Here is a 27175-nt window from a genome sequence, read left to right as displayed (position 1 = left end):
CACAGTGGGAATGTTTCTGGATTGCCTTGAAGGCATGTTTCCATTGTTCATCAGGGAAAGTATTGTCAAGATTTTTTTTCCACCTCCTGATGGCGGCACTCTTATTAAATGTTTGTTTGGTTGGCATGAGATTGTAGAATAACGATATTCCTTTAATTGGTTGTGAAGGATTTGTGTAAAAGTGCCAGGCTTTGATTGGTATCTTCAGTTTGGGAATAGGGTGAGCCCTTAAGAAGTGAGAAATACGCATACAGGAGAACAGCAAATTTTTAGGAAGTTTGTATTCCGTAATTATTTGTTCTAGCGATTTTGGTGTTGTACCTGTAGTTAAGGCTTGTATGATCTTTATACCCTGTGAGTGGAGTGTCGTAGTCGAGAGCATAGGAATTTTTGCCTGTAAAAGGTCTATGGGGAAGTCATATTCTATTTCGCATGTATCTATGTTATCAAGTTTTTAACGAGTCTCCATGCTTGTATGGGCACTAGTATGGGAGGTGCTAGACCCCCAGTTTCACATGGTTCCCAGACGTCACCCATTAGGAATTAGGTTGTATTTTTGGTCAGGAGCGTTGATCTTTCCATTTCTACCCACAGTGGACTGTCCGTGGTGTGGAACCAGTTTTTGAGCTAATCTAGTCTCACTGCCCACAAATTGTCTTGAATGTCAGAGAACCCTGCGCCTCCTATGTTTTTATGTGGGATAAGATTCCTCCGATGGCATCTAGCTCTTTTGCCTCCCCATGTGAATTTTCCATATGTTTTTGGACAGTGTATGGAGGTAGTGGGATGGAATAGGAATTGGCAGGGAGTGGAAAAGCTAGAGGATTTGAGGCAGGATAGACATTTTAAATGCCGCTATTTTACCTAGCCAGGAAATTTCTCTTTTTTTTATATGTCTGCTAGCTGTTGTTCAATTTTGATTATGAATGGTTTAGGGTTGGCTTCTGCCAAGGAAGTAGTGTTGTTAGTCAAGGTAATACCCAGGTACGAAATACCTTTTTTGCTCCATGAGTATGGCATAGTATTTTGTAGTGATTGTTTTGTGGATTGAGAGACTCCCATGTTCAGTATCAGGGATTTGTTGAAGTTGACCTTATAGTAGGATACTGCACCAAAGGCTGTTAAAATATTGTGGGCCTGTGGTAGGGAAGTGAGAGGTGTCAGTAAAAGGATGGCATTGTCAGCAAATAGGTTTATAACATGTTTGTCCGTATTTGTTCTGATGGCCTTAGCCAGAGGTTCAATCATTAAATTAAATATTGTAGGGGATAAAAGGCATCCTTGGCATGTGCCGTTAGTGATTTTAAATGATTTTCATAGGGAACTTGATGTGTAGACCTGTGCTGATGGAATGGAATATAGAGCCAATATAGCTGTAAGAATTGGACCCTTGAAGCCGAATTTGGTTAGTACCATTTCTATATAAGTCCAATGGACTCTGTCGAACGCCTTCTCTGCATCTATAGGTAGAAGCAGAGAAAGCGTCCTGGACTGAACAGCTTGATGAATAACATTAATAACATGTCTAGTAGCATCTGGCGATTGCCTCGCCCTCATAAATCCCATCTGGTCACGTTTTATGATGAAAGGAACAACCTCTGATAATCTCTTGGCCAATAATTTTGCATATATTTTGATGTCTGAGTTTAGGAGGGATATTGGCCTAAAGTTAGTTGGTGTGTTGGATTCTTTTCCCGGTTTTGGTAGGGTGACGATGTGGGCTCTCAGTATCTAATGTGGGAATGAAGAGGATTCCTCTGTCTTTGTAAATACTTGTACCATGTGGGGAGCCAGGATTTCTTTAAATGTTTTGAAGTATTCATTTGAAAAACCATCTGGCCCCGGTGACTTGCCATTCGGTAATGTTTTAGTAATGTTTTCTATCTCCTGAGTGGAAAATGGGGCATTCACCTGTCTAAGTTGATCTTCTGTCAGTGCTAGGAGTTGTAAGTTCTGTAGGAAATTTTGTATTGTGGCTGCTGTTGGTTGTTGTGTTGATGTATCCTCACGGAGATTGTACAGTGCTCCGTAGTAGTCTGCGAATTGATTCGCTATCTCCTGTGGATTGGTGATTTTGTAGTGTTGGGTATTATATATCAAGTGTGCTATTGTAGTGTTGGTATGGGCAGCCCTGATTCTACTGGCCAGTTATTTCCCTGCTCTGTTAGCATTGGCATAGGAGTTCTGTTGTAGACGTCTAAGATGTTTGTCATATTGCTGTGTTAGAAGCTCCCTTAAGTTTTCTCTGAGTTTGGAAAGTGTGTTCGCTCTATCTATGGTAGGGCAAGTTTTGTTTTGGTATTCCAGCTTGTGTATGTCAGACAGTAATTGATTGAGTTTAGCGGCGTGCCGTTTTCTTTTCCTGGCCCCCAATTGAATCAGTATTGCTCTCATGTACAGTATGCTTTGTGAGTGTTCCATAGTATAAATGGGTCCACCATGGATGTGCTATTGTTATGGAAAAAGTCTTAGAGATGCTGAGAGATCACTGGGAGAGTGTGGGGTTCTTGTAGGAGTCTAACATTGCAGCGCCAGATGGGGAGTGAGGGAGAGACACCCTTTTCAGTAAAGGACATAGAAATTGCAGCATGGTCAGACCATGTGACATCCTGTATCCGAGACGTGTAAACACATTGCAGGAGCCATTTATCTGTAAGAAACATATCTATCCTAAAATATATGAACAATGCCTAGCAGAGAAAAAAGTGTAGTCTCTCTCGTTGGCATGCATCGAACAGTTCTTGTTGATGTAGAACAGTATGTAGGGTCTCTGATATTTTATATTTGTCTGTGGTGGAATCCAACGTGGGATCTGCAATAAGATTAAAATCACCTCTTATTATAAGGTTGCCATATTGCATAGATTTGTTTTTTTTGAGTGCTTTCCGCAAGAAATGAATTTGGTGCTTGTTCGGGGCATAGAGTGTGACAAGTGTGTACGGGTTATCCCGCGTACACACGAGTGGATTGTATGGCGTACTTAGTCCGTCATACAATCCGACGGACAATCCGTCGTAGTTTCCACTGAACGGACTTGACCACACACGGATACACAAACAGTCCGTCTAAAGCTTGCGCGATGACGTGTACAGCACGTACAACGGGACTAGAAATAGGAAGTCCAAGACACAGCAAAGCACCCTTCCGCCGTGTAAATCCTTTGTGGGCATGCGCCATTCTTAGTCCGTCGAACTAGCATACTGATGACCGTATTGTCCGCTGAAACCAAAGTACGACGGATAGAATTTCGAAAAAAACGAAATTCTTAGTACTCCGGACTGCATGCTGAAAAAGTCCGCTGAAGCGCACACACGAACGGATTGTCCGCTGAAATGTGTTTCGACGGACTAAGTACGCCATACAATCCGCTCGTGTGTACGCGGCATTCGAGTTGATGTCTCCAGTCACTATGATGTATCTGCCCCCTTCATCTATGTATGTTTATTTTAGTTGGAAGGACAAAGAGTTAGCATCACTCTTCCTTTTTTGCTATCAGGTGTGCATGCCAGAAAGATGTATGAGTAGTCCCTGTGCATGCATTGCGGTGCTTTATGTTGTTGAAAGTGAGTCTCCTGCACGTAGAGAATATCCACTTTCTGTTTAGAAGCTTCTTTCCATACTGAAAATTGCTTAGCTGGGTGATTTAGTCCTTTGACGTTTATTGAAAGGCACGTAATCGTCATTTATGGTGGTGGGATATATAATGTATAAAGTCGTGGTGTAAGTACTCACTGTATCCATGGTGGTCGTTAACGGTAGCTTCCTCGAGTCGGCTTCTGGCGTTCCGAAGCTTAGTCTCAGCAATAGTTAATGGTACCCCTCGGTAAAGATTTCTGTATGCAGTTAGCATGTAACAACAATAAAAAACAAATGACAAAAACATAGAGAGTTAGCTGTATAATCATAAAAAGGGATCTTACAACTGATCCGTGTGCAGACATATCTGCTAAACTTGTTGACGGGGTTATAGGAAACTAGGCTCGCTTATGGGTCACCATCTGCCATTCATTTTGAAGCAACTGAGGTTGTGGTACAGCGTCAGGTTGTAGTGCTTGGTCTGGGAGTATCCAGTGTCGTGATGGTTTTTGTGGTCCCATTGTGGGTAATGATGAGAGTTGCAGGGTACTTTCATTTGTGTAGGATTTAATGGTTTCTTAAGGCCTTTGTGATGGTCGCCAGATTGCGGTGTCGCTGAAGTGTGATCGATAATCGGTCTCTAAGCTGAACACAACAGAGAGGAAGCAGACAGACATGAACATTAAGAAGGAGGGGGTAGGATGGGACTTTATATGAAGCACACTCCTAAAAGTTAGGTATGCAAAGATGTGTTTAATGATTCCAGCATAATATTAACTAAATGTAAATGTAAATGTGTATATATATATATATATATATATATATATATATATATATATATATATATATAATAAACAAATAATAAACAGATGTATCTATAAATGAATACAAAATAATCTAGTAGTTGGCACAGAGGGGAATAGAATCAATATTCCCAAACATTCTTACCTACGGGTAAATTCAATATATAAGGGCTAGTGTTGACAGCTGAAGGTACCATAAGAAACAACATCCCCGGGAGCTGAGGCGGCAATATCCACGGCCACACGGTGGCACAAAAAGCAGTGTATAGAATATCTATAAGTGTGCAGTCCCCAATGGGCAGCTGAAGGTACCATAAGAAACAACATCCCTGGAGCTGAGGCAGCAATATCCACGGCCACACGGTGGCACAAAAAGCAGTGTATAGAATATCTATAAGTGTGCAGTCCCCAATGGGCAATTGTGGTATGGGTAAGTACTGTGTGAGATTTCTAGAAGATTTCTGTGGAAAGAACTGTGTATAAATATATAGGATTGCACAGTTGGCAGAGGGGAAAACTACAGCCCATAAAGGCATATAGTAGTGTCAAAAGACCAGTAGAGAGTAAGAGCATTGAATGATAACACATACCTCACCAGAACTGATAGTGATAAGGGAGAGTACCAAAAAGAAAGAAAAAAAACAGCATACGCATGGATTGTGCGTATGCTGCCATAGATAGGCACCAGGAAAGGAAAAATACAGAGAGGTAAGTATTCAATTTTCCATTTTAGTGCAGTGGTTCTCAGCCTCAGTCCTCAAGTACCCCTGACAGGACATGTTTTGGGAATTTATCTTAGCTAAAATAGCTGTCCAAAATACCAAGCCATTGACTAGATTTAAAGCACCTGTGCAAGATGAAGGAAAAGATGAAGCATGGCCTGTTGGGAGTACTTGAGGAAAGGATTAAGAACCACTGATTTAGAGCACTGAGCAAAAATCTAGCTCAAGACAATCCTATTCTAGTTGGTGGCATTTGAGAACAACCAAGTGAGTGTTAGCCCCTGTACACACGGTCGGGGGTTCTGCCAACCAAATCCGTCGGATTTTGTCCATCAGATTTAGTCTGACGGATTGTGTCCGAAACTGTTGCATACACACGGTCGGACTAAGTTGTCGAAAAATCTGATCTTTCAGAACGTGATGACGTAATTTCGTTACGATGGGACTACATTCAGGCTAGTAGCCAATAGCTTTGATGTAGGAATTTGATCTGAGCATGCGTGGCACTTGGTCCGATCAAAATTCTCTACACATGATCGGATTACGTCCGACTGGCCCAGTTGGTCGGGAAATATTTCCAACATGTTGGAAAATTGGGTCCGATGGAGATTCGGACGGAATCAGTCCGAAGCATACCACACACAGTCGGATTATCTGACGACACTGTCCGATAAGACACATTCCGACGGATTCTCCGACCATGTGTACGCGGCACTAGAGCTCCTGCTTGTCTTTTTTAGGTTGGGCTTTGTGTCCCTTTTCTGAAAATTGGCTTCTCTTCCTGTCACATAGCCAAACAGGAAGTGAGGGTAAAACCCTACCAATGTCTATCCTGGGGGGCACAAATGTCAATCTAACTAGTGTCCCCATTAGGCAAATTACACTCTAGCACTTTGTTGTGTACACCCCAAATTAAGTTTTTTTAATTTTCCTTGCATGTTTCCCTTGGATCTCAAGCAACTTGTAGTGCAAAGTAGATTTGCATTTAGTAAATAAACCCCAAAGTCCAAGATACCTAATAATTTGGGGTGTACACAGCAAAATGCTAGAGTGTAATTTACCTTTATGGGGAAACTATAACCTCACTTCCTGTTTGGCTATGTGACAGGAAGTGAAAAAATTTGAAGGAGAAACTGGCAAAATTTAGGAGGTGTCTTCACTCTATCAGGGATGCAGACAGCCACAAAAACTTACAACACTTCTAATGCCTCTGCACTCTATCCCCAAGCAAAAATAAGAAAGGATTTAATTTAGTTTAACTTTGCAAAGACACATTCGTAAATTCAACTGTGATGCATGTCAATGGCCCATTTAGACCGTGTTTAATAGAAAACACCAGTTGCCTTTCACTAGAAACATTTGTTAGTCCAGTCCTAGAAATCTGCATCTGCTTTTACTATTAATTTCCACACAATTTGGGTTCCTGCAGCTAAATGCACCAAATGCATCTAGATGCATGACTGCTGTGTATGTGAGATGCACAACTGCTGTGTGCGTGGAGGTATGTACCTGTGGCACATATCTGGTACCCGGAAGCGGTGGCCAGCACACAGGAATGACATCACGCCCCTACAGGAAGTTGCTTGTTCTGCTGCTAATTACTTCCCTCCACCATGCCCCACTCACTGTTCTCTGAGGAAGAGATGATCCTTATTTGCAAATCAATATAATTTTTTATTGATTTTTGCATGCGGTGGTGTTTGTGTGGCATGTGTATATGTCTAAATGATTTGGCCTCAAAACACACACCTACTTCCTGTGTACAGATTCACTTCCGGGCCAATGTATATTGCTTCCTGCTTCAGTGTGTGTTTATATATAGATCTATCTATATATATGTATATATATATATATATATATGTGTATATATTGTGGCAGCACGCAGGTAAAATCACCTGGTTGTATTCAGGATGGGAAATATGTGTGTCCTAGATTCAGGCTTTATGCAGACTTTTACAATTAGAGGGGAAGAGTTAATGAGCCCAGCTGTAGTAAGTGGGCTCATTAAGACCTCTACAAAAAACCCCAGCATGCATAGGGAGATGCTCCATCCTGGAACCAGTTTTGTGTGTATAGACTGGGGAGTCTGAGATCTGTTCTGTGCGGTGAGTTAACGCCTGTGTGGCAAACCCCTACAATAGAGACAGGGACTGGGGCAGCCCAAGGCTGCACCCAGTTGTTAGACAGGGAGTCTACGTGTGTAGTTAGAGGTCAAGCTGACCAGGATTTATTTTCGTTTTATTTTGTTTGGCTGTTATATGTATCACTGCATGTAGCCTAAATAAACCGGATCTTTTGTTTTTTGCACCTACACCGCTGTCTGCTGTGCCTGACTTTGTGTTGTGAACCCATCCAGGGGGTCACACACACCCGCTACCGAGCGAACCCCCTCACAGTTGGTGGAGAATGCGGGCAGTTTTTTTTTTTTTTTTTTTGTTAAGGCCAGCATGGAGGAGATACTGAGACAGCTGGCTCTAGCAAATGCAAACCAGCAGCAAACAAATGCAGCTTTACAAAAGAGCCTTGCAGCTCAACAACAAGCCCAGCAGCAGGCAAATGCAAATCAGCAGCAGACAAATGCAACTTTGCAGCAGAGTTTGGAAGCCCAGCAGCAGGCAAATGCAAATCAGCAGCAGACAAATGCAACTTTGCAGCAGAGTTTGGAAGCTCAGCAACAAGCCCAGCAGCGATCTGAAGCCCGCTTAATAGACCTGTTGCAGAAGCAAGAGCAGAATTTTCAACAGCAAATAGAGACATTGATACAGCAACGTCCGCAGACCAATGAAGCAAGTGGGTACAATAATACCGCAACCTTTGGTGTGAGCCGTTTACTGACAAAAATGACTGGAGAGGATGATCCGGAGGTGTTTTTGACCACATTTGAAAGGACTGCTGAAAGGGAAAAGTGGCCTAAGGAGCAATGGGCTGGACTGGTGGCCCCTCTGTTAACTGGGGAATCGCAGAAAGCTTATTATGACCTAGAGCCTGACCAAGCAAAAGACTATGTGGTGCTAAAAGCAGAAATATTGGCACGGCTGGGTGTCACCCTGGCAGTCCGGGCTCAGCGTGTGCATAACTGGACTTTTCAGGTTGGAAAACCTCCCAGGTCTCAAATGTATGATCTCATTCACCTGAGCAGGAAGTGGCTGCAGCCAGAGATTTTGACCGCACCAAACATTGTGGAACGTGTGGTTATGGATCGTTTCCTGAGAGCTCTTCCTACTGCCATCCAAAAATGGGTAAGCCATGGAGACCCAGAAAATGCAGATAAACTTGTGGATCTGGTTGAGAGGTACTTGGCTACAGAGAACTTGACCACCTCTTCCAGGGACTCACGGACTTTCCCCCCTAAGACCAGATCATCCCCAGTGGCGGGTAAGATGACTCCAAGGGGTGAGGGTGGAGAGAGTGAGAGGGTGGGAGTTCTACCTAAGGTCTGGCGGGAGCAGCCCAGGAAGCCCATGCTGCAAGAGGCAGCGAAAAAAATTATTTGCTACCGCTGCCGGCAAGAGGGACATATTGCAGCCAATTGCCCAGTTATGGATGAGCCTATGCAATGTGACTTTATAAGGGAGAGACGTCAGTCGCTGTTTGCGACAGTTGCATGCACTGCCATTCGGGGACCTGAGAAACATTTATGTAAAATGTGTATTAATGGTAGACATGTTGATGTGTTGCTAGATTCAGGTAGCCTGGTAACATTGATAAAAGCTGAATTAGTTATTACAGAGGTCTCTGGGAAGAACAGGGTGGCTGTTATTTGTGTGCATGGGGACACCCGAGAGTATCCTGTAACTTCAGTGTTTTTTGAGACCCCCAAAGGTAACCTCTCTCATCAGGTGGGGTTAGTGTCTCAGTTACCACATGATGCTATTGTGGGAAGGGATTTTCCAAAATTCTGGGAACTCTGGGATTGTCCTGAGGCCCCCATTGGTGCCCCTATAAACCAGGAAGATGACCAGAATTCCTCTGGGAGTGGTGAGGACTCTCCTGAATTTCCCCTGTCGGTATTGGCGGGGGAAACTCGAGAAACTGGGGAGGAGCCAACATCCTCAGATGAAAACATGCCGTCTGTGGAGTTTTCGGATCTTGAGGTTCACAGGGAAAATTTTGCCACAGAACAGTTAAAAGACCCCACCCTAATAAAGGCACTGGAAAATGTGGTGAAAATAGATGGCGAGTTAGTGAACCCAGATAAGACTTGCCCTTATCCTTACTTCACTATGGAAAGGGACCTGCTATATCGAGTGGCTCAAAGGGCAGAAGAAACCATTGAGCAACTTGTAGTGCCCAAACCTTACAGGAAGTTGGTGTTAGAATTGGCTCATGGACACATTCTGGTAGGTCATCTGGGGACAGAGAAAACCAGAGAGAGGGTATTGCAGAGATTCTATTGGCCTGGGGTCATGAAGGAAATAGAAAAGTATTGTTCCTCCTGCCCTGTGTGTCAGAAGTCGGCACCTATGCCACATTTCCGTAACCCACTGGTACCTCTTCCTATCATTGAGGTCCCCTTTGAGAGGATCGCAATGGATTTGGTAGGTCCGATAATGAAGTCTGCTAGGGGGCATCAGTACATTTTGGTTATATTGGACTATGCCACCCGTTATCCGGAAGCAATTCCTCTCCGAAATACCTCGGCCAAAACCATAGCCAAAGAGCTATCCCTTGTTTTTAGCCGCGTGGGTATTTGTAAGGAACTGCTTACGGACCAAGGTACACCCTTTATGTCCCGGGTTATGAAAGAATTATGCAAGTTGTACAAAGTGAAGCAATTGCGTACATCTGTGTATCACCCCCAAACAGATGGGTTGGTTGAAAGATTCAACAAAACCCTAAAACAAATGTTAAAGAAGGTGGTGGATAGAGATGGAAAGAATTGGGATTGTCTAATACCCTATCTGATGTTTGCCATTAGGGAGGTACCCCAATCCTCTACGGGTTTCTCACCCTTCGAGTTGCTCTATGGGAGACACCCAAGAGGGCTGCTGGATATCGCCAAGGAAACTTGGGAAAATGAGAGTTCTCCTCACAGGAGTGTGATTGAGCATGTCGCCCTGATGCAAGATAGAATTGCACAGGTAATGTCAATTGTAAAGGAACATTTAACCCAAGCGCAGTTAGCACAGCAGAGAGTGTACAACCGTGGGGCCAAGACACGTACTTTTTCCCCGGGGGATAGGGTCTTGGTGCTAGTCTCTACGGTTGAAAGCAAATTTCTGGCCAAATGGCAAGGTCCATATGAAGTAATTGAAAAAATTAGTGAGGTGAACTACAGGGTTAGACAGCCAGGAAGGCGAAAGCCGGAGCAGATCTATCACGTCAATCTGCTGAAAGCCTGGAGGGATAGGGAATCCCTAGTCGCAGAGACTTTGTCACAAGTACAGCCTGATTGCTTAGTTCCTGAGGTTGGAATAGCAGACACCTTATCGAAACCCCAACAACAGGAGGTTAAAGAGTTTGTACTTCGTAACAAAGAGATTTTCTCTGAGCTTCCGGGACAAACATCTGGCGTAGAGCATGACATTATCACCCCGCCAGGAGAAAGGGTAAAACTAAAACCTTATAGAATACCAGAGGCCCGATGGGAGGCAATACGTGGGGAGGTTCAAAGGATGCTGGAATTGGGTGTGATAGAGGAGTCCCAGAGTGACTGGTCCAGTTCTATTGTACTAGTGCCCAAACCTGATGGGAGCTGGCGGTTTTGTAACGATTTTAGACAATTAAATAAAGTTACAAAATTTGACACCTACCCCATGCCACGTATAGATGAGTTGGTTGACCGGCTGGGAACAGCCCGATATATGACAACTCTTGATCTCACCAAAGGGTATTGGCAAATTCCCCTGGCCGAGTCGGCCAAGGAGAAAACTGCGTTTGTAACCCCAGATGGGGCATTCCAATATAAGAGAATGCCGTTTGGGTTACAGAATGCACCGGCAACATTCCAGCGGAAAATGGATAAGATTCTGAGGCCCCATCATAAATATGCTGCAGCTTACCTGGATGATGTGATTATCCATAGCACAGACTGGGTCTCACATTTGCCAAAAGTACCAGCAGTCCTAGACTCTATCCGGGAAGCTGGGTTTACGGCCAATCCAAAGAAGTGTACCATTGGACAGGAGGAGGCCAAATATCTTGGGTACACTATTGGGAGGGGGGTGATAAAACCCCAAGTCAATAAAGTCGAGGCCATACAGAGTTGGCCACGTCCCAACAGCAAGAAACAGGTACAAGCCTTTCTGGGAATCGCTGGCTATTATCGACGATTCATTCCCCATTTTGCTTCTCAGGCTGTGCCCCTCACCAACCTGACAAAAGGGAAAGAGTCGGTTATGGTTAAATGGTCCCCAGAGGCTGAGGAAGCATTTCAGTCCTTAAAAACAGCCTTATGTAGCCAGCCAGTGTTGTACTCACCAGACTTCTCTAAGGACTTTGTTGTACAAACTGATGCATCAGACGTTGGGTTAGGAGCAGTGTTATCCCAGGTCTGGAACGGGGAAGAGCACCCAGTCATTTACCTCAGCAGGAAGTTAAAGTCCCATGAGGTAAATTACTCCACGATTGAGAAGGAATGTTTAGCAGTGAAGTGGGCTCTAGATTCCCTTCGGTACTATCTGCTAGGTAGGCACTTTGACCTGGTGACTGATCACGCTCCTTTAAAGTGGATGGCTCAAAACAAGGAGACCAATAGAAGGGTAAATAGGTGGTTCCTGGCCCTACAGGAATTTAACTTTACAGTTAAGCATCGCCCTGGTGTTAAAATGGGTAATGTGGATGCTTTGTCTCGGATACATGCGTGTCTGGCTGCTTGTGTTACAACCCCAAGGTTGAAACAAGAGGGGGGGGGTATGTGGCAGCACGCAGGTAAAATCACCTGGTTGTATTCAGGATGGGAAATATGTGTGTCCTAGATTCAGGCTTTATGCAGACTTTTACAATTAGAGGGGAAGAGTTAATGAGCCCAGCTGTAGTAAGTGGGCTCATTAAGACCTCTACAAAAAACCCCAGCATGCTTAGGGAGATGCTCCATCCTGGAACCAGTTTTGTGTTGTATAGACTGGGGAGTGTGACACCTGTTCTGTGCGGTGAGTTAACGCCTGTGTGGCAAACCCCTACAATAGAGACAGGGACTGGGGCAGCCCAAGGCTGCACCCAGTTGTTAGACAGGGAGTCTACGTGTGTAGTTAGAGGTCAAGCTGACCAGGATTTATTTTCTTGTTTTATTTTGTTTGGCTGTTATATGTATCACTGCATGTAGCCTAAATAAACCGGATCTTTTGTTTTTTGCACCTACACCGCTGTCTGCTGTGCCTGACTTTGTGTTGTGAACCCATCCAGGGGGTCACACACACCCGCTACCGAGCGAACCCCCTCACAATATATATCTCTATCTATCTATCTATCTATCTATCTATCTATCTATCTATCTATCTATCTATCTATCTATATATATATAGATAGATATAGATATATAGATATATCTATAGATGTAAGTTCTTGTGTCCACCAGCAGAGAGAAGTTGGGTAGATGCCACACTCCCAATTCTGGAGGCATAATAATGGTCTAGCACAGGGGTCTTGAAACTACGGCCCTCCAGTTGTTCAGGAACTACAAATCCCATCATGCCTAGTAATTTCTGTGAATGTGTGAATGTCAGAGTTTTACAATGCCTCATGGGATGTGTAGTTCCGCAACAGCTGGAGAGTCGTAGTTTGAAGATTCCAGATCACTCTAGCATGTCTTGAAAAAAGGTGGCTTCTCATGCGCCTTGTATAATGCCCAAGCAAATATCGTTTGGAAAATGCAGGTGGGTCATGGCACATCTACATTGCAAATTTGGCACTTAAGATGGTCATGCACTATGCAATCTGATTGGCCAGTCTCTGTACAAATCGATATTTAGGTAAATAGGTAATAGGAAGACGCACTTGAACAATTAATTCAAATAATAGGAAATCAATCAGGCTCTTGCACTAAATCAAATTTATTTAAGATCTAACTGATTGCAGTGTATGGTCATCTTTAAAGATCAAGATCTGAAAAAAATGTTTTATTGAGTTTAGAAACTCTTCTCTGTTCTTTGTAATATATTGAAAGATTTGTGTAAAAAAAGAAAAAACACATTTCAGATATTTTAGAAGTGATATTAATGAGATTAGCATCAAAAGGTTTAATTAACTGAGAACACCTACTAATTGCCTAACAAGACACATTCAATGAGATGAAATCAACCAGATGTATTGGGCATGCGCTATTATCAATGAGAAAACCGCAGTTACCCTAGCAACAGTTGCAGTTTACATATGCGGGTATTTATTATCGATATTTGCGCTTCAATGTGCGCCTGTTCACATAATCACATTTCCAGTGCACCAAATAATGTGTGAACTGGTGCAGTGCCTTCTTAGTAAATCGCCCCCCAAATGTTGATTTGTAGATGTTTCTAAATTAATCTTTTATTTTTATTTTTTATACATATTTGTTGTTGCATTTTGGCACCTTAAAAATCCCACATTTTTTCTCTTGCTATGTATTGATCAATCAAGGGATGTGGTGCTGATGCCTCTCAGACATTCATCCTCTTTTCAACACATTGAGGGGAATTTATCAAAAATAGAGCAGACAAAATCTGGAGCAGCTGTACATGACAGTCAGTCAGCTTCTTTTATTTTTAAAAGCTTAAAGTGGAGGTAATGGTAGAAGGTTTTTTTTTTTTTTTTTTTTTTTACACTGTAATGCATTCTTTGTATTTAGGTAAAAAAAAGTTATAGTTACATAGTTAGTAAGGTTGAATAAAGACACCAGTCCATCCTGAGTGAGTGTCTACAATTGTCCCCATCCCTGTATATTGCACACTCACATTGGTCCCTACCCTCAAGTAGCCCACAATCCAAGGTACCCATTCATATACTAGTACTAGGGCCAATTTTAAACAAAAGCGAATTAACCTACCAGCATGTCTTTGGAGTGTAGGAGCAAACCAGAGTAAACCCATGCAGGCACAGGGAGAACATGCAAGCTCCAGGCAGGTAGTGTTGTGGTTGGGATTTGAACCAGCGACCCTTTTTACTGCTAGGTGAGAGTGCTACCCACTACACCACTGTGCCACCCACAGTAAAGCTGTGATCAGCTCCCTCGCAGAGCTCCTATCTCAATCTAGCACTGTGCATAAGAGCAGCAGCTCTGCTCTCTTTCCTCAAATGACTCAGGTGCAGAAGTGGGAACTATTGGCTCCTGATGCTATCAAATCCTGTAAAGGAGGAAGCAGGGGGTGGAGCTGAGCCACACTGTGTATGTCAGTAGACACACACAGCCCATTTCAGGATCGAGCTCGCACAAGTGCCCCTATAGCAAGCAGCTTGCTATGGGGCCACTCAGAAAGGGAGAAGGAACCTGGTGCGCCAGCGGGGGACCCCATAAGAATTAGGTTTGGGGCTGCTCTGTGCAAAACCATTGCACATAGCAAGTAAGTTTAACATCTCTATTATTTTAATAAAATGTACCTTTACAATCACTTTTCTGAACAGTTTGAAGATAGAAGCTGATTGCTTGCCATTTAGAGTTTTTCCAAATTCTGTCTGCTACATTTCTCTAAAATGCCCCCCCCCCACTAAATATAATTAAAGACACAAAAGCGTAGAGCAGGGGCTCTACATTAAGGTGTCTTATCCAGATTATAGTGTGTAGCATACAGTTTTAATATTTCCTCTGAACAAATAGCATGTACATCATGAGTGCCTGGTTGGTAGGCTGAATCGTTATTTATTAAGGAAAGCGAAAGGAATCACATTGCAGTTTTCGCCACAATCTATATGAGAAATAATAGGTCTCTCATCCAGCAAGAAGTTTGCAGAAAGCGGTTTTGCATCATTAGTTACCTGTGGCTTTACTATATTGACACTCACTGCTGCTGGTTGTACTTGTAGCCACAATATGTCTTTTCCATTGTCAGTCTATTTACTGGTCTCTGCTGTTTTACTTTCAAGTGACAGTGCACTGCTAAATATAAAAAAGCCTTTTTTTGTGGCAATCCTGAAGAAAAATAAAATTACGAAATGTGTAGAACATAGACCTGATACCACACACTATGAACGTTTTTTCAAAAGGAATCTACAACTATATAACTTCAAACCTTTGAAACAAAATCAGCCCATTGAACTTAAGCCTCGTACACACAATCAGATTTACCGCCAACAAAACCGTGGACATCATGGTCATGCTTCCGACAAAGGGAAATATCCACCTGCCTCCAGCTTTCATCTTCTCTGATCACATGTGTGATATAGCCTCAAATGCAACAAGATAGAATCCCCAGTCAGTAAGCCCATTGATGCCACCAAATATACAGACCGAGTCTGCACTTCTGTATATGGGAACATACAGCATAACACCTTTCACAATCCACCTTAGTACAGCCCATACAGGCATTCGACCACTACTTTGGATTAGTGTAAGCAACGTGTTTTGGCAAAATCTTACTGAGCGGTGATGCTAACTCATCAGGCCACTGCCCCTCATACAGAGACGGTACAATCATCTTAATGTTGGCTGATATTTCCCTTTGTCGGAAGCATGACCATGATGTCCTTTGTATGCCAGCTCAATACATGGGGATGAACGAATAATGTTGGGAGGTTATTTCTCTCTGTGTTCTGGATGGAGAGGTCATTGCTGGGAAGGAGGCACCCGGGTATTATTTAGGACATAGGCAAATTTGTTTCTTTGTCCTAAAGAATACCGGTGTAGTGTTAGTCATGGAACTAAAGGGTTCCTTGAACCTAACCATAGGTAGAGGTGCATGGTATACTATGGGCATGATCTCTGAAATCCAGGCACAGGGGTGGAATTGTGTGGGTTTGGTCATTGTAGTAAATTTATATGTGTAGATAAGCGATATTTATCTAGAAGGATCTCCCATTTCTCTATGCAAGTTGAGGGACGATTTGACGGTAAGGTCTCTGTGTACAAGTTAGAGACTTTGCGGTCAAGTCAGAGCCCTGCAATACCGTTGTGAGCAAGCCTGCCTAATCCCGACCCGTAGTTACGGCAAAGACGTATAGGAGGTGGGGAGCGGGATACGCAATTTGAGGGGTCCTATGTATATACGTATATTAGGGTAATGGGTTGATTTATGTCATGGCGTAGTGTGATAAAGGTGTGTTTTATGTTAAAAACATGGGCGAAAGGCCCTCCTCGTGACTCTGGGTGTGAAAGCTGGGTGATATGTTGCTCTGAATGGGTGCTGGTAAATGAATGGAGACCCCTTGCCTGTACTGCCATCCTGAAGATACCGAAGATACAGAATGGTGACATGGAAGCTGTCGCTGAAGAATAGTGGAGATGTGTCACTCAGGGGCAAAGCGGCACGTGTTGGGAAAAATCACATGGTAAAACAATTATGGACTGCTCCATAGGACCTGTTTCTGCACATGTTGAAAGCACAGCGCGGTAAGACAATTGTGTACTGTTCCATGAGAGATGTCTCTGGAGCGCTCGTTGAAAACATCCACACATTACACAAGCTAAGGACTGTGCCACAGGTACTGGTTCGGAAGCACATGTTGGGGAACCACACACGTTAAGACAGTTATGGACTGTTCAATAGGAGCCGTGTCTAAAGAAGGGTGGTATGCGCCTTTTAGGCGCAAAGCGACATATGTTAGAATACATATAAAGTTCTACACATCTGTTTGTACAACCGAACTCAGCCATATTGATATTTGAGAGGAATGTGGCACCAGACAGAATCTGCATAGCAGAATGAGTTCTATTCAGCCCACCTGGTGTGCACGGGGCTTCAAAGACATTTAGGACAATGACGGCACCGGTCTGTCTGTAAGGACAAAAAGATAATTAAGGAGCGGGAAGGGCTTCCAAGATCGAATCACAAGATGTGAACCCAGTCGGAGCAGTTACAATTCATGGGCACACAGTGCCCCCCAGAGGCCAATTATGGCAGGACTGGCAGAGGTAGTTAGCCTGGGGGAGGAGACGCCCCAGAGACGCTGATTGGTCCAAAGGCAAAGGAGTGAGGGCGATGGGGTGTGGTATGGCTAAGGTGTGTTTATCAAAAAGGGTTTCATCATTGAGTTCGGCCTCTGATTCCATCAGGAGGTCCAGTCATGAGGGTCGGATAAGTATAATGCTTGTATTGTACTCTGATTGTATGCTATGTATTCTTGTAACTTCTACTGATACCTTATGTAAGCTTTCTTATTTCCTTGGGAAATAAATGAGGTTTGATTAATCCTAGACCGTGTATTGATTTCATAGCTAATTGTGGTAGTATTGTGATATTAACGATAGCATGTGCTTGGAGAATAGATAGACTAACTAAACTATAGGGACTAGACAAAGTAATACATAACTGATAATAATAATAGATTGGATCGATCAGTTACTTCAGTGTGTACAAGGCTTAAGGCTTTCGGACAAAAGTTGGCACCATTGAGAGCATCACCACACTGAAAATCAGCAAATCAGATCAAAAAGCAACATAAATTCATATGATTTATTGACTCTCTAAAGGTATTTGAAAGTCTTTAGCATGGTGTGCCATGAAAAAACACCCCACATTTCTTTAAAAGCTCTTTACATTCTTGTAAGGGTTTCTTTCTGAAGATAGAAATACACTTCCTAAGCAGGTATGGATTGTTATGTATGGGACATTGGTGATTTGGTCTCCTGATTTTCTTATTCTGATCATTTTTTGTTCAGGGATTGGGGCAGGTTCAGGTAGAATATCAGCCCTTTTCACAAACACATGACCTCTGCAGTCTCTATGTGAAATGTGTGAGCTTGCAGGCCTTGGAGAATTTGGATCGAGAGGGTTGGACTCCCTAATAGAGAAACTTGGATTATTTTTAGTATCCTAATGATTTCTCAGAAGTAAGAAAAAATAGGAAAGGAAAATGCATTTTCTTTCTTGTACCTTGATCCAAATAATGCCCATTTTCCCTGTATAGCATAAGGTAATTTGGAGACTATTGAGTTGACCCCACAAGTGGTATTTAGGGAACTGAGGCCGCATAGTTTGGCATCAGCCTTGGCAAGTTGAAGCTCCAAGAGAAGGTCACTAAGCTCTTAAAGCTTTAGATTGTCCCGGCTAGATACTTTTCGGAAGCTTTGCAGTCTTTTCAATAAAAAACCTTCAATAATTCCTGGACTGCCGAAGCTACACTCAAGTCTGTTCCAAGCAGAATTATGACTTGTGTCAGGGTTGTCAATGTGAACACTTTTCAATTCTTTGATACATTCAGCAGATAGAAAACCTAGCCACCTGATAAGCAGATCTAGTTCTTCCATTGTTGTGACTAGTTCAGTGATTGTAGGCTTTGAAGATGGATTTTCAGCCTCTGTAGTTTTCTATAGAGAACTGTCTTGGTGAGCTCTTTGCGAAATACTGTATGTGTTTAACAAAATGTGACATGTCTGTGTTTTCAAACTTTGGATACACAGCTGAATGTGGAACAAAGTCATTTACATTTGGTGGTGTGCTGAGATTGAGCGGCTTTGGGCGGTATGGTGGTGCAAAGGCGTTTATACCTGACACTGGATCAGTTTTGTTTGCTGTATTGGGTTGCAGCTGTGAGGCAATGTACATGGTAGGAGGTAAATGACTAGACTCATGGTAGGATGTATTGTCTATTATCTGCATACTGGTGTCTACAGTTTGCCACGGCGCTGGGAGATGAAGTTTTGGGAGAGAGTGTGAGGAATATGATGCGTACAATGAGTGTCTGCTGCTGTTACATCCTTCACTTTCACTAGCAGTTTGCTCTAAAACCTTTAACCTTGCCATGGCTGTGGCGTGCTCACATTATCTCTCTAAAGCAGGGATATGCAATTAGCGGACCTCCAGCTGTTGCAAAACTACCAGTCCCATCATGCCTCTGCCACTGGGTGTCATGCTTGTGGCTGTCAGAGTCTTGCTATGCCTCATGGGACTTGTAGGTCTGCAACAGCTGGAAGTCCGCTAATTGCATATACCTGCTCTAAAGCTTCCATCTCTGCTAAGTAGCTAAGCAGCAGTTCTTTATCAGCTTCATAATTCTGTTAAACCTACATATAGTGAATGGAGGCTAAGCATGAAGAAGAAGGGTGGGACTAACTACATAGGGGCGAGACTACTATGACCTCCCTGCACGGCACTCAAAAAGTAGGTTTCTGCTTTTACCACCCCCTAGCCGCAAGTTTGAAAGGTACCTAATAGTAAGGGTATTAGAACAATAGGCTCTGGCTAAGGTCTGTTTGGCAATCCTAAAGATAAAAGTCAGAAGCCTAAAGTCTAGTACACAAGAGCTGAATGTCAGCCGGCTTCTGTCAAAGGGGAATGATCGAAAAAGGTCTGCCGATCAACTCCCGATCAGCACTCTCAATCAAAGCCCTGTCAGAACACAAAAGAACACCAGGGGAGATTGCTGTACTAACGCCAGCTAGTTAGTACAGCTGCTCCTCCTGAGCTGTCATCTTTTTTTTTGTTCAGCCCTGCTGGGTTGAATGAAAAAAGACTAGCTACCGGAACAATGGGCTCTGGTTAAGGTCTGTTTGGCAATTGTGAAGATAAAAGTCAGAAGTTTAAATTGGTTAAGAGTGCAATCAGGTGGTTTGATTCAGTAAAAAGCTTCATAAAGGCTCTTGGGAATACTAGAGCATAGAACAGTATAAACTACCTGGTAGAGCCTGCTCCAAAAATGTTTGATTCCAGGACCGTCCCACCATATAAGTAATAAAGTGTTGTGGAACCAAAAACAAAAGTCAACCTTGGTTTACACCAGAATTCACTGCAAATTTTCTGCATATTCAGCCCTGCATCTAAATCGCAACTCATCCATGCAAAACTGACTGCGGAGTATTAGCATTGACACCCATGCGATCCGATTTTGGTGCAGAGAAAAAAGGGTCCTGCACAAGTTTGGGGCCTATGCTGTGCAATTTGAGCCATACGAATCCATGGCTCAAATCGCACCCCAGAGACACTGCATGTAATTCACACAGGGATGCTTTGCTATTCCTGTGCAAATTACATGCAGTGTTTTGCACTGCAACGGTGTGAACATGGGCTCCCCCTGAACAAATTTGGCCAGGGTATAAATCCTCTGTTTTTACCCTTAAAGAGGAGCTCCACCCAGACAGGTATCCATCCCCACATCTGGAAGACCTCCTTATGGACCTCGCCGTTTGCCCCCCCCCCTCCTTCTTCTACCGCCAACAAGCCATTAAAAAAAGCACAGTGGACTTGGGGCATGCGCAGTAGAGAACCTGTTTCCCTTACAAGGAAGGGCGGCAGCAGCACCCAAGAGCTAATTGAAAAATCGGCTGGGGTACCCACTTACCTCCAGGATAGGTAAGTGTCCTAACTAAGGATGAGCTCTGGCATGTTCGCACACCCCATGTGCAGAACCTGCCAGGAAGTCGGCACTGTGCTGCGCTAATCACAGGCAGTGAGACATTTCCCGATCTCTGCTGCTGCTGATCGGGACAATGTCTCACTGCCTGTGAATAGCTCAGCGCAGTGCCAACTTCCTGGCGGGCTCTGCACGTGGGGTTGGTGAACATACAGTATTTGTAGCTGCTGGCTTTCAATTTTTGAAGGGAGGGCTGGAGCTCTGCTTTATTAACGTGCTATTTTTTCAGTTATTCATATCAAAGGTATTTGCATTAAAAAGCAAGAGGATACTGTTCAGATTTTATATGGGGGTTCTGTAACCTCTATTATATATCTGTGTATACATATTCCAAATTTATTGCATAGGCATTTTATGGTTTTCAAATAGAGAACAAAGTACCGTTGGTTGGGATATTGAAGGTATAAAAGCAATACATAGCACCAGCTGTAGTAACAAGGAATGCCTTGGCACTGGATAATATCATTAGAATGGTTGTTTAATACCTAACTTTCTTAAAAACACTGGCTAATATAAAGAGTATACTACTAGAACTTGAATCGGAGGGTTTGATGTATTTTTTTAAATGAAAGGAAAGCAATTGGTTGTATCTACTTGCCTTTCTGATCTTTCCTTATCACTACCCCCAACACCCAGCTGCCTCTCTAATTGCCTTTGGAAGAGAAAGCGGATCCCTCCTCCTCTCAGAATGTGTAATAAATGCTGCCTGTCTAGAGGATGGATGGTTGCAGGTGAAGGGGGCTCCAAGATAGATGTCTTGTTAGTTCAATGAAAGATATATATAAGGGTGTTTCAATTCATACATGTCAGTATGATAATGAACCAGATCGCTGCTGGGGAGGATTAAGCATGGCTCTTATGCTATGTGCTGAATCTCCACACTGGTGTTTGAATGTAAAAGGTGTACATGACAGTACAAACCTAACTGATAAATGGTAAATGAATACACAGATTAAATGTGTATGTTACCTTATATATGTAATGCATCAAACTAGTTTGCTAGAATTATTAGAGTAATGCATCACTGCAATGATTGCAAATCTTAACCACTTCAGTACTTACTTTCACTCCCTTCCTGCCAAGGCCAGCTGTTGCACTTTGAATGACAATTGCGCAATCATACAACACTGTACCCAAACAATTTTTTTTCAATTTCTTTTACACAAAAAGAGCTTTCATTTGGTGGTATTTAATCAGCACTGTGATTTTTTCTTTGCTAAATAAACAAAAAAAAAGACAGAACATTTTGAAAATAAATAATTGTTCTTTATAAATTTAGGCCAAAATATATTCTGCTAAACTTCTTTGGTGAAAATAATCCAAATCAGTGTATATTATTTAGTCTGTAGGAAAGTTATAGAGTCCCCAAACTATGGTATAAACAGCATATGAAAATCAATCAATCCCGATGTACTCAAGGCCGTCTTTAATATTGATTGGGCCCTGGGCAAAAATTTTCTTGGGCCCCCCTCCCCCTATGCAATTTCACTCTCCACCTGCTCTGAGACATACAATAACTAGCAGCTAGGCTTAAAAACAGTTTACTGTATCAGATCAAGCAGAAATTGTGATTGGTTGCCAGCAGTTACAGCATATCATTACTGCTTACCGACTGGTTGCTAGAGGTTACAGACCAGATTACGGTTCACTGAATGGTTTCTATAGCATATCATCTCCTCACTGCAGGGGAACATGATATACATATGAATGCTGCCTTTATTTACATATAAATGCCTCCAGCCGCAACTAGTTACTTAGTAATGCCACCACTATTTACATATCAATGCCGGTTATTTACATGTAAACACAGGGTCTGCAGGTGAGTCATCTGTACACAACAATAGGGCAGAGCTGAGCAGCATTAGTATCACCACTTCACACTGAGATATCGGAACACAGCACAGGACTAAAACTTCAAGGGACGAGGGAATTTTAACTGGGATAGTTGGCAAGTATGAGGCATCTGCTTTTTGGCCCCACAACAATGACAGGGCCCAGGGCAGCTGCCCCTTTTGCCCTGCCTTAAAGACGGCCCTGGATGTACTGATGGCCTCTCTCATTTCATAAGGCCCAAAAATGTCAGGACAGTTCAAATATCCCCCATAGGACCCCTTTTTGGAAAGTAGACAGTCCAATTTACTTTGTAAGAGGCATGGCAAGTTTTTGTAATTTTTTATCATAAATCTTTGTAAAATGAAGAAATTTAAAAACAAAAATGTCACCTTATTTTTTTTTTTTAACATACAGACACCAGTGCAGTACAAAGTCATGATTTAACTGGTGTGGTGGCGATGACAGTACAAAACACTGACCGATGACAGTACAAAAAAAAATAAATTAATATTTTTTTTACTATTTTTTTAATATATATATATATATATATATATATATATATATATATATATATATATATATATATATATATATATACTGTATTTATTTATTTTTTTAATGATTTTTTTAGCACACTGTGACCAGAGCAATATAATGTTACCATAGTAACATTGTACTACTCTGGGGAAGTGATCAAATTATTTATTTTTTTACACATTATGATTGCTTATAACAGTGAAATTCATTGCTATTTCATATGAATGAAACGGATTCATTCAGTTTGTTTTGTTGTGATTAGCTGTGATTGGCCGGAGATAATCACATCGTACAGATGGGATGTGATTTGACCGTGTCTGTACCATTTAATCACATTGAGCAATCACAGCTAGTAACACAATTGTACACAATGGATGGAATGAAAGTAAGCCATCCATTGTTTACAACTATCATGTGATCTGCTGTGAATGGTCACAGTGGTCACCTGGTACCAACAGTGAGTCGGGGATACTGATCGGTCATTGCAATGCCTCCCTTTAAAAATATGGGCTTTCTTCAGGGGGTTGATATTTTGGGGATATATTTTTTTTAATGTTGATAGGGTCTTTATTTTCTTTTTGCTTCAGGGGTGGTATTTTGATAAAACTATCCTGCTGCTGGCCAATTGTACACTTCTTTATACTCTGCAGTATCTCAATTCCTGTAGTAAAGCAGCAGCCTGTGCTCTTTGTCTCTAGTAAATTTAGGCTTAGCCTTTCTATTTAAAAGTCTCCTGATACTAGCTACTTTTACATTTCAGCCATATCCTCCTCATGAAAAATGTTCTGCTGCTAGCCAGCGTTGACATTTCCATAAAGTTCTAACAGAAAAAGTCTACATTGGCTTGAAGTTTGTGTGTGACCACGCCTCTTCTCCCAAGAATGTCATAGCAGTCAATATGGGGTAAAGAAATGCCATATCACTGGAAAAGTAAAACTTATTGTCAATATCATTATTACAAAAGGGATCATAAGGGCAGTATCTTTTACCAGAAAATGTGGCAATTTCACAGCAAAATGGATGCAGGCAGCAAATTATTCTCGTAGTGATTGTTTTAAGAATCCTACTTATTTGTATATTAAGCACTTCAATACTGGCCACTTTTACCCCCTTCCAGCCCAGGCCAATTTTGAGTTTTCAGTGCTGTCACACTTTAAATGACAATTGCAGGATCATGCAACACTGTACCCAATGACATTTTTTTTCACACAAATAGAGCTTTCTTTTGGTGATATTTAACCACCTTTTTTTTTATTCTTTGCTAAATAAACAAAAAAGACTGAAAATTTTGAAAAAAAGAACACGTTTTTCTTAGTTTCTGTCATAACATTTTGCAAATAAATCTTTTTTAATAAATTTGGGCCAAAATATATACTATGGTATATATTTGAAAATCTATCAATCCCGATGCACTGATCTGATTTCCTGAGACCCGAAGACAGTACAACTATCCCCCAAATAACCCCTTTTTGGAAAGTGGACAGTCCAAAATCTTTAGTAAGAGGCATGGTGGGTTTTTTGAAGTTTGAAAAATTTTTGGCACAATTTTTTGGAAAATTAAGAAACTTAAAAAAAAATGTTTTTGACACTGTTTAAAACATTTTTTTCATACTGTCACCGGTGCAGTACAGTGTCATCATGTAACATGGGACACTGAATGGTGACAGCATGTAAAGAATACATTTTTTTTGTAATACATATTTATTTATTTTTTTGTTACATACAGTAACCAGAGCAATACAGTTTTACCATAGTAACACTGTACTCAGTGGCGGCTGGAGCTCAATATTGTCGGGGGATGGGGCAGCACGCCAACGCCACCCAGTCCCCCGCGGGAAAGGGACGGGAAGGCGTCAATCACCCCCGCTCATGCACGGGACAGATGGGAAGGCGACAATCAGAGGCCTCCTTACCTTAGGAGGCAGATGACAGGGATCCAGGGTAAGGCTGCTGCTCCTCACTCCAGCTACTCCTCGCTCTACGGCCAGTGCTTCTCCTCCCAGCCAAAGAGGAAGTGGGTCCTGAGACCCGACGGGCTGGGAGTCCTAAGACTCCCTTCCTAAGTGCTCTGAGCCCTGAGACCACCCTTTTTTGAAGCCAATTAGAGCCTCAGGCTCTAATCATGTGCTTAAAAACAATTGAAATCCATGTGTCCAGTGCCATGCAGATTATGTTTTAACTATGTTTGCTCTGTTTTAACCATTTTATTAAAAAGTGTGATTTTTAATGCACTTTTGTCTCAGTCTGATTCATGGTTCCTGACACAATGAGGCAATATTCCTGCCACCAATACCATTGGTGAGACATTGTTTACTCCCATTGATGCCAGGGCATTTTCCACTCATGTTGACCACAATCTGACCCCTCAAAGTCTGAAGGACAGTAAACTGGCCCTTTGTTCAGGAAGTTTCGAGACCCCTGTCCTAGACAAAAGTCTGGATTTTAATAAACTCCAGCTATAAGACCATAATAGTTTTTTAAATTTGCCTCTTTCTCCCTTCTATGCAGTGTTGCATAAAAGAAAATCATATGTAGGTAGAACATTTTTTATTATTTTCATCTTTTCTTTGGCTTCCTTGGTGCAGGGTGTGACATTATCCCTTTGCTGAAGAAAACCCAGGGAATGGTGAGTACCCCATGTGTAAAAAGATGATGTAGCACAGTGCTGGGCGTGTCTTTGAGGCTCCCTCTGGAAGGAGGATCATGTCAGCTTGCCTAGATGCTACAGGTGAAGGTATTGCGAATATTATCTAATATTTTTTCCCATACGGTGATATTTTACATTTTGTCAGGGCTGGGCTCAGCCCTTCCTTCTCTGAGCTGGCTGCTCAGCTGTCAGCTAATTGCCAGCTCCCATCTTTCTCCACAGTTACTCAGCTGTTGATGATATCCTGCTCATCAGTTCTGCCTACTTAAGCCATCCAGTCCAGAGGAGCTCTGCCTTCGCCTTGGTAAACATCACAGAAATTATCTCCTGGGATCCTGTTCAAGACTTGCTTTGCTGTGATCCCTTCTGGCTGCAGTTCCTGCTTGCTGTTCCACTACATTGATCCCTGACTTCTGGCTTAGCTGACTATCTGATCCGATTACTGAACGTTGGCTATGTTTTGACTATGTTTGTTCTTTTTTACTTTTATTGTTAAATAAGTGTGATTTAACTGTACTTCTGTCTCGGCCTGATTTCATAGTTTCTGACACATTTTAACTTTTACCAAAGAAGAGGGGGACCCATATAAAAAGTCCTTTTGATTTTCAATATAATGTATCCTTTAACACCTCTTAGGCCAGTGTTAGCCAATATCACAAATAACACTAAGTGACACTGGGAACAGAGCAATGCATGCGTCAATGTGAAGCAGGAATAGCAGCACAGAGGCACTTTCTATTGGAGCACCTTATGAAGTCATTTTTGAAGCACTTTAAGCATAAGACAGATATATAATTATCTTTACATTTTTTTGTGTTCTAATTTTCTTTGAACTGCGTTGGAACATTTGTTTTGCAGATTTTTTGTACAAAGTATTTTGTTTATCCATTCAAGGTACATATTGTGTTTATGACAGCATGATAGGGATCTTGATGATTATACTGTTTAATGGACTGTATATGAACCTACCTTCTGTGTGTTCATTTATGCTCACACCATTCTAACCTGTACCAATACATTGAGTTCATTTACCACTAAACAATTTTGTGTCTATTTTCTGGTGCTAATTCACAGCCAAGTGAAAGGTATCTATACTCGTATTCTTATGAGCTTGCTGTAAGTTTTATTCAACCAGTGTGTCAGAGGGGCTGAGGTTGTTCTTGGAGTCGAGGCGCAGAATAGAGAACCCAGATTACTCAAAGGTTCTGCAGGGATCGCACTATATGTATAATATTAATGTATGTTTATAAATGCTCCCTATAGTTTGGGCCGGTTCACACAGCGAGGCGAGGCGAGGCGACACGGCTCGCCTCGCCTCGCTCCCGCAAGTCGCCCCCATTCAGTACTATGGAACCGTTCTGAGAGGAGCGACTCGAGTCGCTCCGACTCAGAAAAAAGGTTCCTGTACTACTTCGGGGCGACTTCGGGGGCGACTTGCATTGACTTCTATACAGAAGTCCTCTGCAAGTCGCCGCTGAGCTCCCCGCAGGTCGCGGCGAGGTAAGTCGGAGACGCCTCGCCGCGCCTCGCTGTGTGAACCGGCCCTTACAGGCATTGCAGTTTAACCTCTTGAGAGCAGAGTTTGTGCTGCTTGATAATGCACATTTCTTCAGTATCTCAAATATCTCAAAATTCTTAATGTT

This window comes from Lithobates pipiens, unplaced genomic scaffold, assembly GCF_037356315.1.
Source record: "Lithobates pipiens isolate NorthernLeopardFrog02 unplaced genomic scaffold, aLitPip1_a1.2 Scaffold_16, whole genome shotgun sequence".
Classification (NCBI taxonomy): Eukaryota; Metazoa; Chordata; class Amphibia; order Anura; family Ranidae; genus Lithobates; species Lithobates pipiens.
Note: the sequence above shows the minus strand (reverse complement) of the source record.